Below are 17,655 nucleotides of genomic sequence, written 5' to 3' on the forward strand. Positions count from 1 at the left end.
CATTCAACTCTATCTCATAAGAAAGTGGTTTCCAAACATTGGTATTCTCGGTGTTTACAATGTTATGTCCCAGAATGTTTGATTGTTGGAAAAGTTGGATGTGGCTTCTTGGAGTTGAAGTCCAAAACATCTGGAGTTTGGGGACAACTGCATAGAACATGGTGGGGAGGAGAAGGAAAGGAAAGATGAACAAGAAAAGCATTTCATTAGGATTATTGCTGCCACACAAGAAGTGCCATCCTGGATGACATCACAGGTCTTTCTACTTCAGCATTTTGCAGTGATGACGGATATGCATTAAACTTTTATCTTTTAGAGCCTGGTTAAAAAACATATCTATTTGTTCAAGCTTTCAGGTCACAAGCAAGTGTATTCTTCATCTTTTAGTGCTCCTTGACTGTACTGCTTTTATTGTACTTCAGCAGACATTTTTATTTGTGCTTTGAAATATTTGCAATGTTAGATGTGCAGTTGGGGATTTTAAACGTGTTTTTATGAAGACTGTTAGGTGCTCTTATACCACTCATATATCACACATGTTCCATGTTCCCTCCCTTATGAAACAGGTGTGGTTCCTGACCTCTATCGCTTAGACCGAGGTATTAAGGGATCTTGCTAGCTGATCTGCATTGTATCTGAGGTCCCATTATCACCTTCTGGCCTCCTCAGTGTCCAATTCATTATAGTACTTAGACTAAAAAGGTCATGAAAACCCCATTTAAGCATTCTTAAATATTAGAATCTCAGGATATTTATGCAAGAAATGTGCAGACTCTTCAGTACTCTTTTGGCCCATTTTAATATGTACTTATAGGTATAGTAAAGGTGAAGGTTTTCCCCTGACATGAAGTCCAGTCGTGTCTGACTCTGGGGTGTGGTGTTCATCTCCATTTCTAAGCCGAAGAGCCAGCGTTGTCTGTAGACACCTCCAAGGTCATGTAGCCGGCATGAATGTATGGAGCGCCATTACCTTCCCGCAGGAGCAGTACCTATTGATCTACTCACATATGCATGTTTTCGAACTGCTAGGTTGGCAGAAGCTGGGTCTGACAGCGGAAGTTCACATTGCTCCTCGGATTCAAACCTGCAACCTTTTGTCAACAAGCTCAGCATTTTAACCCACTGCGCCACTGGGGGCTCTTACTTATAGGTATACAAACATATATATTCCCTTCACAGAGAAATACAGACGTGTCAATGTCTCAGCACTGAGCTACATCACATTATAATACACTGGATATAACACATTGTACATTCATGAAGATCACATCACATGGCCATTATGATGTTACGCTTCCACAGGCACTTTCACAAAAACCAAGCCTTCAACTCTCACTTTAATAGGCTATTCTAAAGTGATCACATAGCAGAAATACCTTAACTTAGCCAGCCACATTTTGCTCTTCAAAATCTTTCATGTTTTTTATAGTGACTGTTAAAGTATGTACATTTCATAATTGTTTTACATATATAGAATTATGTACCTTATATCCCATCTAAAACAGTGTGTTGAGGCATTACATATCTCTAAAGACACAAAAGGGTTAATCTCTTTGAGTGAAGGAACATCTGTTATGGGTATGACGAAATGTATCTATATCCAACTTAGCTTGCTTCCTTATTTACTTACTTAGTTGATCCCTCATTGTCCGAGTATGATGGCCTTCCAAGTGTAGTGTCTTGGTGGTGGATACGAAGGTGACAGTGGAACCCTATTTTTGATCCGCATTCTTGCTTCCACAGTGAGGGCACCAGTTTCCAGGTGGAAGGCTTGATGCGCCTTCTTCTTGGCACATTTCTCCCTTTCTCCCTCCATTCATGCCTCTTTGAATTCCACAGCACTGCTAGTCACAGCTGACCTCAAGTTAGAGCGCTCAAGGACCAGGGCTTCCCAGTTCTCGGTGTCTATGCCACAGTTTTTAAGATTAGATTTAAGATCATCTTTAAATATATTTTCCTATCCACCAACATTCCACCTTACGTTCTTGAGTTGGGAGTATAGTAACTGCTTTGGGAGACGGTGATCAGGCATTCGGACAACAGGGCCATTCTGGCGGAGTTGATGGCCAGCACCAATTTATACAAGCATATAAAGGGCAGGTTACCCCACTGAATTTGGGGGTTTGCGTGGGTCAAATCTGGCCCACAGACCAGGCATTGTCAACCCTCTTCTAATCATCTAATGTTAGCTTAGAATGGAGCTGTAAAATATATATTTAGATAATATATATTACTTCCATTCCTGTCTGTTGCAGCTATTTTTTAAACACAGCTCAGCAGTGCTGCATTTATTCATGCCGCTAATGACTGGTTTTCTTTTAAAGTACAAAATCATTATAAGGTTACACATATTGCTGAGGGGAAAAAACTGAAAAAACTGAAGAGATCATACACAAAGCAGCCCCAGAGCAGAAAGGAAGAGGGTAATGCTCACAAATTCTTCCAGATGATGTCTTTAAAGTCCCCAAGAAAGCAGGAAAGATTGTTTGATTGTTCTGTTAATTATTGGCCTCGGCCCAGTAACAAGTCTTTGTAAAAGATAGCTTGCAGAGAAGAATAATAACCCAACTTTCTCTTTTTTTGATCAGTTTGACTCCAGTGCCATTGTCGTTTTTCACCTTCCTTAGAAACAGAGCTGAAATTGTGTCTATCCAGCTGCTTGCCCAGGGACTTTGCTCCTGGTTTCATCTTCACTTCTAAAGCATACATACAAAATAATCAATTAAAACTAATATGCCTGGAAATATATTCTCTCCCCCCCCCAACCGCCTTGATGAACAGCACAATAACAATCCCCTATTTCATACTTCATTTCCTATCTTACCCCCCCCCCCCCCAATTTCTTCAGTACCAATATAAAGAGAAGGGAAATACAGAGATGGCTGGGGTCTACATACAACAGGGAGACTATGAAGTCATACTGGTTGGTGTTTCCCTAGACAATAGAATGTTGAATCTATTCTAGGTTTTAGTTTTTTGTTGTCATCATCATCATCATTTATTTATTTATTTGGGACCATCAAAGTATTTGGCATCACCTTCCATCCTCATTGTGATGGGCAATGCAGATCTAGAATAAGTCTCTAGGTACTTATGGACCCATCACCAAGACTCTACTCTAGAAGACAATGGATTGCCTATGACTATGCTGTTGTTGTACAACTTTGTTGTACAATGTACAGTGACAATAAAGTTCTTCTTCTTCTAATCATCATCATCATCATCATCATCATCATCATAATTTATTTATTCATTTATATAGGGCCATCAAAGCATTTGAGGTACATGGTTCAGCACCTTGGATAAGGCCATAAGTCACCAAGGCACAGAACACAGATGAACTCCATTGTGAGGTGTTTCTTGCTCCAGATGTTTCAAATCTGAGAAACTAGTCACTGAAGCACCTGAAGGAGACATCTACCCTTTGAAATCCAGCAAGAAAGAAGGAAAATCTATGTAGGAACTATCCGTTATAGATAGAAGATGCTGACTAATCAACCACCTGGCATCTATAGGCAGCCACCTATAAATCTCCCAGCAAGTGTGGGGAAACCTTTTTTTCCACAGGTGTTCAACTTCTTTGATTGGGCATTCTCTTGGATTTCCTGTGTTTCCTGGCATTCCGTTCTTCTTCCTGGCTGCATAGGTGAGGATTTTGGCATTAGTTCAATGGCCAGGAATTTGGAAGGAGACCCATGGCTACTGCTACTATTACTAATCAGTAATAGTAGCAGTAGTAGTTGCAGCAAACCAGACACCAGTCATCCCTTTTCCCTGTGCTGGTGGTACTGGTGTCCAATCTAGACAGTAGATCGAGATGAATCATACCCCATCTCACTGTTCTTATTGCCCCAAAGCCACGGGATACTTGGGAGTATCAAGCTAACTCTGGAAAACCTCTAATTTTGTTGAAAGTGGAACAAGATCAGTTTACACCAAACAGTCCTTCAATGCTTACTGGAAAGTACTGTGTGTAGGGAAAGCCAGAAATCCATTTGGGGGTGGGATTGGGGTTTTGGGTTCATATAGACAAGTCTTAAGACTCATTTCAGCTTAGTGTTGACCAAAGATTCCAGGAGATGGAGATATGGAAACCCACTGGTTGACCTTGGGTATTGTTGCAATCCAGAGCAGGGAACGAGGCCCTAAGATAACTATCCACCACACTTGACTGTGAAAAACAATCCTTTTTTTATTGAAGAAAAATGGTTACAAAATAAAGGAAAAATGCAAGTCAAAAGCCACAGCAAAATCAGCAAACATGAATTTAAATGGACAAAGCAAAACCAAAAGCCTCACTGTGAAATACTGGAACCTGTTAGCAATCCACTAACCGTACTTGATATCCTAGAAATCTTCCCAAACTATGGCCAGGGAACCGGGAGAACTGCCAAGGTCTTCATCAATTCTGAAACGATGCCTGAACTGAGACAGTCAGCCCGGCGTAAGGCAATTAAAGCTCAAGAATTGGTTCCGTGAACCGCCCTTCTTCTTTGAAGCCAATGTTTTTAATTCTTGAATTCGGGAGGATCGACGCAAACTGAGTGATTTACTTTCCAAATTTGGCCCCTTCTGTTGTCATTACAGTTAACAGGTGCAGAAGGGAGGGAAAGGTCAAGGCTTCCCTCTGAAACATTCTCATGAACACTAGTACTTTCATTTTCCAAATCTACAGAAGTTCCTTCCTCACTAATTTCAGGAACATTGGCATTTTCCAAACCTACAGCAGTTTCTTCCTCACTAATTTCAGGAGCATTGGCATCAAAAGGTACTTTTCCATTAGCATCAGTAAATATATTTTCATTAGCATCAGGAGGAACAAACAGATAATCAGGTTCAAGTTCAAACTCAGGCTGAACCCCAACAGGTATATAATAATAATAATAATAATAATAATAATAATAATAATATATTTATTTATTTTTATACCCCGCCACCATCTTTCCAAAAGGGCTCACAGCTTACATGGGGACAAGCTCAAAATCACAGATAAAAATAACAGCATTAAAATCAATCAAGTAAAGACATAACACAGCCACAACATCATAAAACATCATAAAAACAGTATCATGGCTGAAACAGAATCACAGCTGGGTCCAGGCTCAAGTAAGTGCAGTGAATTCCTAACTAAAGGCAGGGGAAAGTGCAAATATTCAGGTATATCAAACTAGAGGGACTACCTCTGGCCATAAAGTGTCAAGCATGAATGAGGGGTGGGTAGAACTAAAGTGCAGGAACATAAATAATGTTGGGTCAATTCTCTGGTGAACTGCCTAATCAAAGGCATAACGCAGTGGTTCTCAACCTGGGGACCCCAGATGTTTTTGGCCTTCACCTCCCAGAAATCCTAACAGCTGGTAAACTGCCTGGGATTTCTGGGAGTTGTAGGCCAAAAACACCTGGGGACCCCAGGTTGAGAACCACTGGCATAACGGAACATCCAAGTTTTTAAATCCAAAATGTGGAAAGGTGGATAAGGTGGGTGCTTGCCTCATCTTCTTAGGGAGGGAGTTCCAGAGCCAGGGGTCCACCACTGAGAAGGCCCTCTCCCTCGTTCCTGCCATCCATGCTTGAGACGGTGGTAGAAGCAAGAGGAGAGGCTCTCCGGGTAATCTCAGGGCACATACTGGTTCATAGGGGATGATGCAATCACAAGGATAGGTAGGTCCCGAACCATTCAGGGCTTTGTAGGTGATAACCTGCAACTTGAATTGGGATCAAAACTTATTGGAAGCCAGTGGAGCTGCTTAAACAGTATGACAAACTCTCCCAACCTGAGAAGAAACCTCCTCTGAACAAATCTTGGCAAGTAAACCTTATGATAGCACATTTGAGTTCACTTGAAAGCACAAAACAACAAAACAACTAATAATTTTAAAATGTTAATTGATTACGTTTGGATTTATTCTAATCTATTATCCCAAAAGGCAGGCTATAAAGACTTTTTTATAATCTAATAAGGATTGTTGACTGCATAAAAATGGTTTTATAAAGATTATAAACTATTAAAATTGGTTATAATCTGATATGGATTAATGCTACATAAGAAGTGACTGTATAAGGATTTCCGTTACATAAGACTTGGCACTCAGAGGATTGTGTTTGCTGTTTGTCTGTATTATTTTAAACTTTACTCCTCCGTTTGAATTCTTAAAATCCACAGTATGACTTAACAGCTCAGTTTTAATTCTCCATGTCAGACGAGAAGTCAAATTTAAAGTCTTCATAAATAAGCAAAGATTGCAGCACATGTGTCACTGTCTCAATACTGGAAGAAACAAGTTGCACCACTGGAAGACAGGAAAGGATGTATAACGTTGTAGGTCTAAAAGATAAATCAACCCATTATAAGAACCTTTGGGAGGGCAAGAGACAGAAAGAGATTATTTGGCCGACTGGGATAAGTTTCTACAATACTGTACTGTACTAGCATGCGAGAACTAATTATCAGAATGTCAGAAGAGAGAGGTAATTTAACTAATTAATTACAATATGATGGATCGGACAAATGGCTAACGTAAGAGGACTAATAATCAAATGGGTGATGAATTCTATGTTAATTTATATGTAATTTACATACATTTACATCTTCTCTGCCTGCTTTTTTAAAATTATTGTGAAAGAAAGGGGAAGTAAGGGAGCAAAAGAAAAAGGGAGGGAGAGAAAGAGAAAAGAAGGGGAAATGAAAGAGAGAAAGTGATAGAGAAAGAGGAAAGGGAGACATATGTATGTGATATACCCCCCACCCAAAGTACTGGTGGATGGTACTCATTCTGGTTGATGTGGCCAGCAGTCAAGGGATAGGTAAATAGAATAATAGAATCATAAAGTTGGAAGAGACTCCGATGGCCATCTAGTTCAACCTGTTCTGCTATGTGGGAATACACCATCAAAGTCCTCCTGACAGATGGCCATCAAGCCAACGACAGAGAACGAGGCTACTACCATACTCTGATGCAGCACATTCCACTATTGAGAACCTCTTACCATCAGGACGTTCTTCCTAACGTTTAGGTGGAATCTCTTCTCCTGCACTTTGAATCCATTCCTCCAAAGGCCAGGAGAAAACAGGCTTAGAAAGAAGGAGGATGTGTGTGATATACCCCTCACCCCCACCCAAACTAGTAGTGTGTAAGGGAAAAGGAATAAACCAACTAAGATTGACCTCTGGGGGGATTTTAAGCTTCACCCAAAAATTAATACAAAGGAAGTTATCTACACTATTGGGAAGGCCTATTAACAGGGGGAACTGAAGCAGAGGAGAGGAAAAGGCAGAGCCAGGACTTCACAGTCTAGGTAGCATTTCAAGACCCCAACATTGAGCTATGAGGATCCCATTGAGGGTTGTGACACACAGTTTAAGAAGCTGTGTCCTAACAGACCAGCCTCTTTTGCCCAACCTCTGAGATATACATATCCTTTACCTGGAAAAAATACTCCCTGTAGATGTCCCCAAGGATTTAAGACATTTGCAAAAGATGAATTTGACCTGACAAAGAAGTATCTTGGATGGACTGGAGAGAGCTGAATAATTAGTTCCTCCTCCTCATTGATCTTTCCCATTGTAGTTTGGGAAATCTGTGTTGTAAATATATTTGTGTACATGTGTGTGTGTTGAGGAAGCCCAAAGACTGCAGATGACAGCCTGTTGACACACATGACAGAAAGAAGCAGAGGGTTGGATGCAGCCAGCTGAGAGACAGAGGCATACACAAACAACACACAGCAACACCAGCAACAGAAGGAATGAAGGGATGCTGATCAAAGCTTTCCTCTCGACACCCAGAGATGGGATGTGTCTTGACTCCCTGTTGTCTCTACATCCTTCTCTGCCTCCCTCTCTCCCACCCAAACAAATCCACTGACACACATTCTCTCCATCTCTCCACTTGGAACAGAGATCCTTTGTGAATGACACACCAACACACACAGAGACCAAGAAAGCATTCCCTTTTCTTTTATTGTGTGAATAGGGAAAGGACCTAAATATTCTAAAGCAGGCATGGGCACACTTTGGCCCTCCAGGTGTTTTGGACTTCAACTCCCACAACTCCTAGTACTGGCTGTTAGGAATTGTGGGAGTTCAAAACACCTGGAGCGCCAAGGTTTGCCCATTCCTGCTCTAAAGTCACACAATTTCATCTAAGCAAGGTCAGCCCTAGATGGGAAACCAGTAATGAACGCCAGGCACTGCAAGCTATATTTTCAGAGGGAAGGAACTGTCAAAACCATTCCAGAGTTGCCTAAGGAAAGCATATAGGAATGTACAGGCTCGCCATAATTTGAAGGCACACAGGGAAAGTGGAACAAATCAGCTTGGTTTGAATATGACACTGCAAAGCAGGGTTCAAATCTCTGATTGGTGATGGAAACAGTGCACGACCTTGTGTGAATCACACTCTCTCAGCTTCAGGGGAAACCGAAGGCACACAAAACACAACCTGGAAAGCAGGGTTCACATCCCTGGTTGGTGATGGAAACACAATGCACGACCTTGGATGAGTCACACTCTCTCCGCTTCAGGAGAAACCAAAAGCAAACATAACACAACTTGGAAAGCAGGGTTCAAATCCCTGGTTGGTGATGAAAACACAGTGCATGACCCTGGGCGAGTCACACTCTCTCAACTTCAGGGGGAAACCCAAGCCAAACATAACGCAATCTGCAAAGCAGGGTTCAAAATCCTGGTTGGTGATGGAAACACTGTGCACGACCTTGGGCGAGTCACACTCTCTCAGCTTCAGGGGAAACCAAAAGCAAATATAATACAATCTGGAAAGAAGGATTCAAAGCACTGGTTGGTGATGGAAACACAGTGAACGACTTTGGGCAAGTCACACTGTCTCAGCTTCAGGGGAAACCAAAAGCAAACATAACACAACCTGGAAAGAAGGGTTCAAAACCCTGGTTGGTGATGGAAACACAGTGCATGACCATGGGCGAGTCACACTCTCTCAGCTTCAGGAGAAACCAAAGGCAAACATAACACAACTTGGAAATCACGGTTCAGCTCCCTAGTTGGTGATGGAAACACAGTGCACGACTTTGGGTGAGTCACACTCTCTCAACTTCAGGGGGAAACCCAAGCCAAACATAACGCAATCTGCAAAGCAGGGTTCAAAATCCTGGTTGGTGATGGAAACACCGTGCACGACCTTGGGCAAGTCACATTCTCTCAGCTTCAGGGGAAATCAAAGCCAAACATAACACAATCTTCAAAACAGGGTTCAAAATCCTGGTTCATGATGGAAACACAGTGCATGACCTTGGGCAAGTCACACTCTCTCATCTTTAGGAGAAACCAAAGGCAAGCATAACACAACTTGGAAAGCAGGGTTCAAATCCCTGGTTGGTGATGGAAACACAGTGCATGACAGCGAGTCACACTGTCTCAGCTTCAGGCGAAATCAAAGCCAACATAACACAATCTTCAAAGCAGGGTTCAAAATCCTGGGTGGTGATGGAAACACAGTCCACGACCTTGGGCGAGTCACACTCTCTCCGCTTCAGCAGAAACCAAAGCCAAACATAACACAACTTGGAAAGCAGAGTTCAATTCCCTGGTTGGTGATGGAAACACAGTGCATGACCTTGGGCAAGTCACACTCTCTCAGCTTCAGGGGAAACCAAAGGCGAAACATAACACAATCTGCAAAGCAGGGTTCAAAATTTAGGGTGACTAAAATGATCAAGGGTCTGGAGAACAAGCCCTATGAGGAGCGGCTTAAGGAACTGGGCATGTTTAGCCTGAAGAAGAGAAGGCTGAGAGGAGATATGATAGCCATGTATAAATATGTGAGAGGAAGTCACAGGGAGGAGGGAGCAAGCTTGTTTTCTGCTTCCTTGGAGACTAGGACGTGGAACAATGGCTTCAAACTACAAGAAAGGAGATTCCATCTGAACATGAGGAAGAACTTCCTGACTGTGAGAGCCATTCAGCAGTGGAACTCTCTGCCTCGGAGTGTAGTGGAGGTTCCTTCTTTGGAAGCTTTTAAACAGAGGCTGGATGGCCATCTGTTAGGGGTGATTTGAATGCAATATTCCTGCTTCTTGGCAGGGGGTTGGACTGGATGGCCCATGAGCTCTCTTCCAATTCTTTGATTCTATGATTCTATGAAATCTCTGGTTGGTGATGGAAACACAGCGCACGACCTTGGGCAAGTCACACTCTCTCAGCTTCAGGGGAAGCCAAAGGCAAACATAACACAACCTGGAAAGCAGAGTTCACCTCCCTGGTTGGTGATAGAAAAACAATGCACGACCTTGGGTGAGTCACACCCTCTCAGCTTCAGGGAAAACCAAAGCCAAACATAACACAACCTGTGAACAGACCTCACCAACAAAGTCCTGCAATTGGGAAAGGCTTGGAGGCACATAACAGCAACAAGGGAAAGAGTGCAGCAGAAACAGGCTACACTGTGGAATTAATGCGGTTTGGCACCACTTTGACTGCTATGGCTCAATGTTATGCAATATTGGGAGGGGTTGTTTGACAAGGCTGGTGCTTCACCAAACTACAACTCCCAGGATTCCTTAGCATTGAGACATGACAGTTAAAGTAGTGTCAAATAATATGATAATTCTACAGTGTGGGTGCATCCTAAAGCGACAGAGGGAAGAAAGAAAATCTAAGTAGATAGAGAGGAGCGAGATGATCTTCCTGATATTTTTTATTAAGTTTCCAGCAACTTTTCCTCCTGGCCACGCCCCCTCCTGCGGCGCGTCAATCACCCGCCCCTTTGTTTACAACCCGGCTCCGCAGCACGTTGGAGGAAGTGGGCGGGGCCAAGGCGGGGAAATCCCCGCCCCTTCCCGCCCTAGGCCACGCCCACCCCGACTGTTCGGCTACAACAGCACCTCTGCCTTTCCCTGGACACACGTAGGCCACATACATATACATTTCACACACACACAATGCTTTCAACACACGTCACACACACATGTGTGTGTATATATATACACACACATATATATGTGTAATATATGTGTATTATGCATACACAATGCTTTTCCAGACTTGTTTTGTATGCATATATGCATTTTTGTGTGAATTACACAAAATGCACACATTACACATGAGACAAACTATACGACAACCTTACACTTATGACACACACAATGACATTTGTGTAGTTAGATACACTTTATATACACTGTACTTATGCACACTTACAATACTTTCAACTCTTGTTTTGTGTGTGTGTTTATTATACACACATACAATCACCTACCCCACATAAGGCACACACTGACATTTGTGTAGTAAACACATGAGACACATATATGCATTTGTGTGTGAATTACGCACACTACTAATGAGACAACCTCTACGACAACTTTACACTTATGACACACACTATGACATTTGTATAGGTAGACATATTATATACACTGTACTTATGCACACTTACAATACTATCAATTCGTTTGTGTGTGTATTATACACACAATCTCCTACCCTACATTAGGCACACACTGACATTTGTGTAGTAAACACATGAGACACATATATGCATTTGTGTGTGAATTAGACACACATAAAAAGCACACATTACAAATGGGACAAACTATACGACAACTTTACACTTACGACACACACAATGACATTTGTATAGTTAGACACATTATATACACTTATGCACACTTACAATACTTTCAACTCGTGTGTGTGAATTATACACGCAATCTCCTATCCTACATTAGGCACACACTGACATTTGTGTAGTAAACACGTGAGACACATATATGCATTTGTGTGTGAATTACACACACATAAAAGGCACACATTACATATGAGACAAACTATACGACAACTTTACACTTATGACACCCACATTTGTATAGTTAGACACATTATATACACTTTACTTATGCACACTTACAATACTTTCAACTCATGTGTGTGTGTATTATACACACAATCACCTACCCTACTTTAGGCACACACTGACATTTGTGTAGTAAACACGTGAGACACATATATGCATTTGTGTGTGAATTACACACACATAAAAGGCACACATTACAAATGGGACAAACTATACAACAACTTTACACTTATGACACACACAGTGACATTTGTATAGTTAGACACATTATATACACTGTACTTATGCACACTTACAATACTTTCAGCTCTTGCGTGTGTGTGTGTATTATACACAGACGTACAATCACCTACCCTATATTAGGCACACACTGACATTTGTGTGGTAGACACATGAGACACATATATGCATTTGTGTGTGAATTACACATACATAAAAGGCACACATTGCAAATGAGTCAAACTGTACGACAACTTTACACTTATTACACACACAATGACATTTGTATAGATACATTATACAGAGCTCACTTCTACACACACACAATTACACACACAATACTTTCAACTCTTTTGTGTGTGTGTGTGTTATACACACATACAATCACCTAACCTACATTAGGCACACAGTGACATTTGTTTAGTAGGCATGTGAGACACGCCTCCTTATACATACAATGTATTTTACATGCATGAGACAAGCAACATAAACATCTTACATTTGCAACGCACACACAATATACTAGTAGACTCATTGCACTCACTTATACACAGGGTTGCATATGGCACAGGAGACAAAGTACACAAACATCTTACATTTGCAACATACACATATACTAGTACACTTATTACACTCACCTATACACACCCCTGCATATGGCACATGAAACAAACTACACAAACATCTTCCATTTGTAACACACACATACACTAGTAGACACATTACACTCATTTATACACACCACTGCATATGGCACAGGAGACAAACTACAGAAACATCTTACATTTGGAACACACACATACACTAGTAGACTCTTTACACTCATATATACACAGGACTGCATATGGCACATGAGACAAACTACACAAACATCTTATACACAGACTGATATACGAGAGGATGTTAACATCTTACACACATTACTATGCAAAAGGGTATTGTAGCATCTTTAAGACTGAGAGGAAGAAGTTGTAGCCCAGGCCTGGGCAAACTTGGGCCCTCCAGGTGTTTTGGATTTCAATTCTGTTAGGCTGTTAGGAATGGTGGGAGTTGAAGTCCAAAACACCTGGAGGGGCCAAGTTTGCCCAGGCCTGCTATAGCCCCAGCTTTCAGAAACATTGCCTACTTCTTCAGAGGTAGACACCTCTGAAATTTGCATGGGCCAACTTTCTAATTTGGGGACCGCATGTCGGGTTGAGGTGGGTGGGCAGGCCAGTGAGAGAGGGGGTTCTCCCCAAGTCCTCTCCTTGCCCTTTCCTCCCCTTCCTCTTCTCCTTCAGAGGCAGAAAGTGAAGGAAAGACAGGAAAAAAATGCATCCCAAAAGGGCTGGCCTTGGTCAAGATGAGATGGTGGACAGGATGGAAAAAGTGTATCCATTAGACCCCGTATTGCCTATTCCTGATATATAATCCTAGAGCTGGAAGAGACCCCCAAGGGCCATCCAGTCCAACCCCTTGCCACGTGAGAAGGCACAATCAAAGTACTCCTAATAGACAGCCTCTTCTGAAAAGCCTCTATCACACTTGAAAGCAGCCATGCCACTCTGCAACATCTCTCACTCTCAGGAAGTTCATCCTCATCTTTTCAGTTGAATCTCTTTCCCATTTGAAACCACTGCTCCTTTGTGCCCTAGGGACAAGAGCAGCAGGAATCAGTTTTCCCCTCCTCCTCCTCCTCCACCACCTCCTCCTCCTCCTCAATGGGACACCCTTTGAAAACTTGAAACATGGTTCTCATGTTCCCTCTGTACCTTCTCTTCTCCCAGGTAAACATCCCCCGGGAGGAAAGGAAGAAGGAAAAAGAGAAGGAAGGAGGGAAGGGAGAAAGAGAAAGGTGGAAGGGAAGGGAAGAGAGGGAGGAAAGAGGGAAGGAAAGAAAGACAAAAGGGAAGGAAGGGAGGAAGGAGAAAAGGAGAGAGGGAAGGAGGGAGGAAAAGAAGGACGGATGAAAGGGTAGAAGGGAAGGAAGGATGGAAGGAGAAAGAAGGAGGTGAGGAAGGAAGCGAAGGATGGAAGGAGGAAGGAAAGAGAAGGAGGGAAAGAAGGAAGAAAGGAAGAGAAGGATGGAAGGGTGGAAGGGAAAGGAAGGAGGGAGGGAGGAAAGTGAGAAGGAAGATAAGACAAAAGGGAAGGAAGGAAGGAAGGAAGGAAGGAAGGAAGGAAGGGGAAAAGGAGAGAGGGAAGGAGAGAGGGAGAAAAGAGGGAGGGAAAGAAGGAAGGATGAAAGGGTGGAAGGGAAAGAAGGATTGAAGAAGAAAGAAGAAGGTGAGGAGGGAAAGGAAGGATGGAAGGAGAGAAAAAGGGACAGAAGGAAGGAATGGAGAAAGAGAAGGATGGAAGGGTGGAAGGGAAAGGAAGGGAGGGAGAAAAGAGAGAAGGAAGATAAGACAAAAGGGAGGGAAGGAAAGAGAAAGGGAGGGAAGGAAGGAGGGAGCAAAGCGGGAGGGAAAGAAGGAAGCATGTAAGGGTGGAAGGAGAAAGGAAAGAGAAGAGAGGAAGGGAGGGAAGGAGGGGGAAAGAGAGTAGGAAGGAAAGACAAGAAGGAGGGAAGGAAGGAAGGAAGGAAGGAAGGAAGGAAGGAAGGAGAGAGGGAAGGAGGGAGTAAAGAGGGAGGGAAAGAAGGAAGGATGGAAAGAGAAAAAGGGAGGCGAAGGAAGGGAAGGCTGGATGGAAGGAGGAAGGAAAGAGACTAGGAAGGAAGGATAGGATGGTATGAGAGAGGAAGGCCTGAGAAAAGTGCCCAAGGGGCCGCATCCAGCCTCTGGGCCTGGGTTTGCCCACACCTGTATTAACCACATCACACATACTGGAGACACACGCACACACTACCCAAAGACCAAGCAGCAGACCCATGCACGCCCACCTTTCCATAGGAGACCCATCTCCAGAGGGGGACCAGTTGCACACACACCTGAGAGAGGCCCACAGTCAGAGAGGCTCCGTGGAGCAGTGGCACCCAGAAGGGCCTCCTCTCCCTTCGTATTGCCACGGACCCGCTTCCCTTTGGCGGATTCGCAGTCCAGGCGCGCCTTGATCGCCCTCTCCATCCCGCGCGCCCTCCTGAGCCGCTTTGGGGGCGCACCTCTCCGCCCTCCTCCTCCTCCTCCTCCAGTGGCCGGGTCCACCCACCCAGCCATTGCCCGCGTGGCCGTGGCTGGAGCGCCACGCAGCCCCCTCCCACTCCTCGGACCCCCTTCCTGGCCCTGTTTGTCCTCGCTTCGCCTCTCTTTCCAGCCGCCTCTTGGATCCATCCTCGTCCTTGAGCAGAACAAGGGAATCCGCCGGCAGACCGAAGGGGAGAGGAAGGGGGAGGGAGGGGGAGACCTTCCTTCCTTCCCTCCCTCTTCCTCATTCCCTCCCTCTTTCCTTCCTTCCTTCCTTCCTTCCTTCCTCTCTTCCAGTCTCCTTCTGCTTTGGCTCCTTCGCCTCCTTCTCTCTCTCTCTCTCTCCTCCGTGCGCTCCGCGTCAAGCCATCTCAGGAGAAACACGGGTAGGTCCGCTTTCAGAGCAACTTTTTTGGGGGGGCAAAGAGGGAGGCCGAGGGGAGGGGAAGCACGAGGCGGTGGGGCTCTCGTGGGGGCTGATCCGGTTCGGGATCCCCTCCCTCTTCCCTTGCTTCTCCGCCTTCCCTTCTTTCTCTCTCCTCCCCACTTTCTCCCTCTCCGCCCGAGCGCGCTTCCTCTGATTCGGGGTTTGTTTACATACATGCGAGGGAATCCTGGTCGGTGGGGGCACGGAGAGAAAGGAGGGGCGGAGGAGGGGGTCTCCGGGAGGGGAAGCCCCCGGGCTTTGGGGGGAAGGGGCAGACACAGCCGGGGAAAGAGGGGGCTTTCCGAACAAGGATGCGCCCCGACGGCGCGCCCTCTTTCCAGCCACTCCGATACCGATGCGCTCGCCCTCTTCCCTTGCCTGGGTTGTTTCTCGATGCTGCTGCTGCTGTTGATGGGGAGGGGGGCTCCGAGCCAATGGGATCTTCACATCCTAATCAAAAGACAGGAAAGGAGATTCCACCTGAACAAGAACTTCCTAACTGTGTGTGAGAGCTGTTCAGCAGTGGAACTCTCTGCCCCGCAGTGTGGTGGAGGCTCCTTCTTTGGAGGCTTTGAAGCAGAGGCTGGGTGGCCATCTGTCGGGGGTGCTTTGAATGCAATTTCCCTGCTTCTTGCCAGGGGGTTGGACTGGATGGCCCAGGAGGTCTCTTCCAACTCTAGGATTCTATGATGATGCTGTTGATGATTATTATGACTCAAGCTGGCTACAACTAATAGAGTGAATGGATCCATATAACAATATCTCAAGACAAACTGATTATGATGACACTGGAAGTTAAAATGCTGGGAGACACTCCTCCAGAGCTTGTGAAACTTATTCTTTTGGAGTACAACATTAGGAAGAACTTCCTAACTGTGAGAGTTGTTCAGCAGTGGAACTCTCTGCCCTGGAGTGCAGTGGAGGCTCCTTCTTTGGAGGCTTTGGAACAGAGGCTGGATGGCCATCTGTCGGGGGTGCTTTGCATGTGATTTTCCTACTTCTTGGCAGAATGGGGTTGGACTGGATGACCCACGAGGTCTCTTCCAGCTCTATGATTCTATAATAAGGGGAAATAAACTTTGGAGCTCCCTTTGGCCTGTTTCCCCAAACCTTCTCCAGAACCCCAGAGAAAATTTCCAAAACAAGCATGCTAAAGAGATAGGCAAGAACAAACACCTCCCTCTGTCCCTCCTTCCCCTCATGGACATCCTTTGGGTTGGAATTTGCTTGAAACAGGGATAGTGGATTGGGTAGAGGAACCCCTGGCTATTTTCTGATGCTGAAAGGAGCGACTTAAGAAACTGCAAGTCACTTGTGGTGTGAGAGAATTGGCCGTCTGCAAGGACGTTGCCCAAGGGATGCACAGATGTTTGATGTTTTACCATCCTTGTGGCAGGCTTCTCTCATGACCCTGCATGGGGAGCTGGAGCTGACAGAGGGAGCTCAACCTGCTATCCCTGCATTCAAACTGCTGATCTGTCAGTTTAAACTATTGTGCTGGGTCAAATAGAAACCACTGTCTTTCCCACCCTGTTGTTGAAAAGGTTCAGATCTCTGGGTTGCTATGAGTTTTCCAGGCTGTATGGCCATGTTCCAGAAGCATTTACTCCTGATGTTTAACCCACATCTAGGGCAAGCATCCTCAGAGGTTGTGAGGTCTGTTGGAAACTAGGCAAGTGAGGTTTATTATATCTGTGGCATGTCCAAGTGTGAATGTTGCAATTGGCCACCTTGATTAGCACTAAATAGCCTTGCAGCTTCAAAGCCCAGCTACTTCCTGTCTAGGGGAATTCTTTGTTGGGAGGTGCTAACTGGCCCTGATTGACTCCTGTCTGAATTTCCCCTGCTTTTTGAGTGTTGCTCTTTATTTACTGTCCTGATTTTAGAATTTTTAAAAATTCTGGTAGCCAGACTTTGTTCATTTTCATGGTTTCTTCCTTTCTGTTGAAATTGTCCACATCCTTGTGGATTTCAATGGCTTCTCTATGTGGTCTGACATGGTGGCTGTGAGAGTGGTCCAGCATTTCTGTGTTCTCAAATAGTATGCTGTGTCCAGGTTGGTTCATCAGGTGATCTG

The 17,655-nt window shown here is 44.4% G+C and overlaps 1 protein-coding gene across 1 annotated transcript in view; it reads left to right on the forward strand.

The window, feature by feature from the left end:
* Positions 1–15,439: 15,439 nt before the first annotated feature.
* The window catches only part of SOX5 (SRY-box transcription factor 5), an 897,493-nt gene continuing 895,277 nt past the window's right edge, over positions 15,440–17,655 (forward strand). Inside the window, exon 1 of the mRNA XM_060776580.2 lies at positions 15,440–15,537. The gene's annotated coding sequence lies outside the window, so the exon portion shown is untranslated. The remainder of the gene's footprint in view (positions 15,538–17,655) is intronic.

This window comes from Anolis sagrei, chromosome 5 (genome assembly GCF_037176765.1).
Source record: "Anolis sagrei isolate rAnoSag1 chromosome 5, rAnoSag1.mat, whole genome shotgun sequence".
NCBI lineage: Eukaryota > Metazoa > Chordata > Lepidosauria > Squamata > Dactyloidae > Anolis > Anolis sagrei.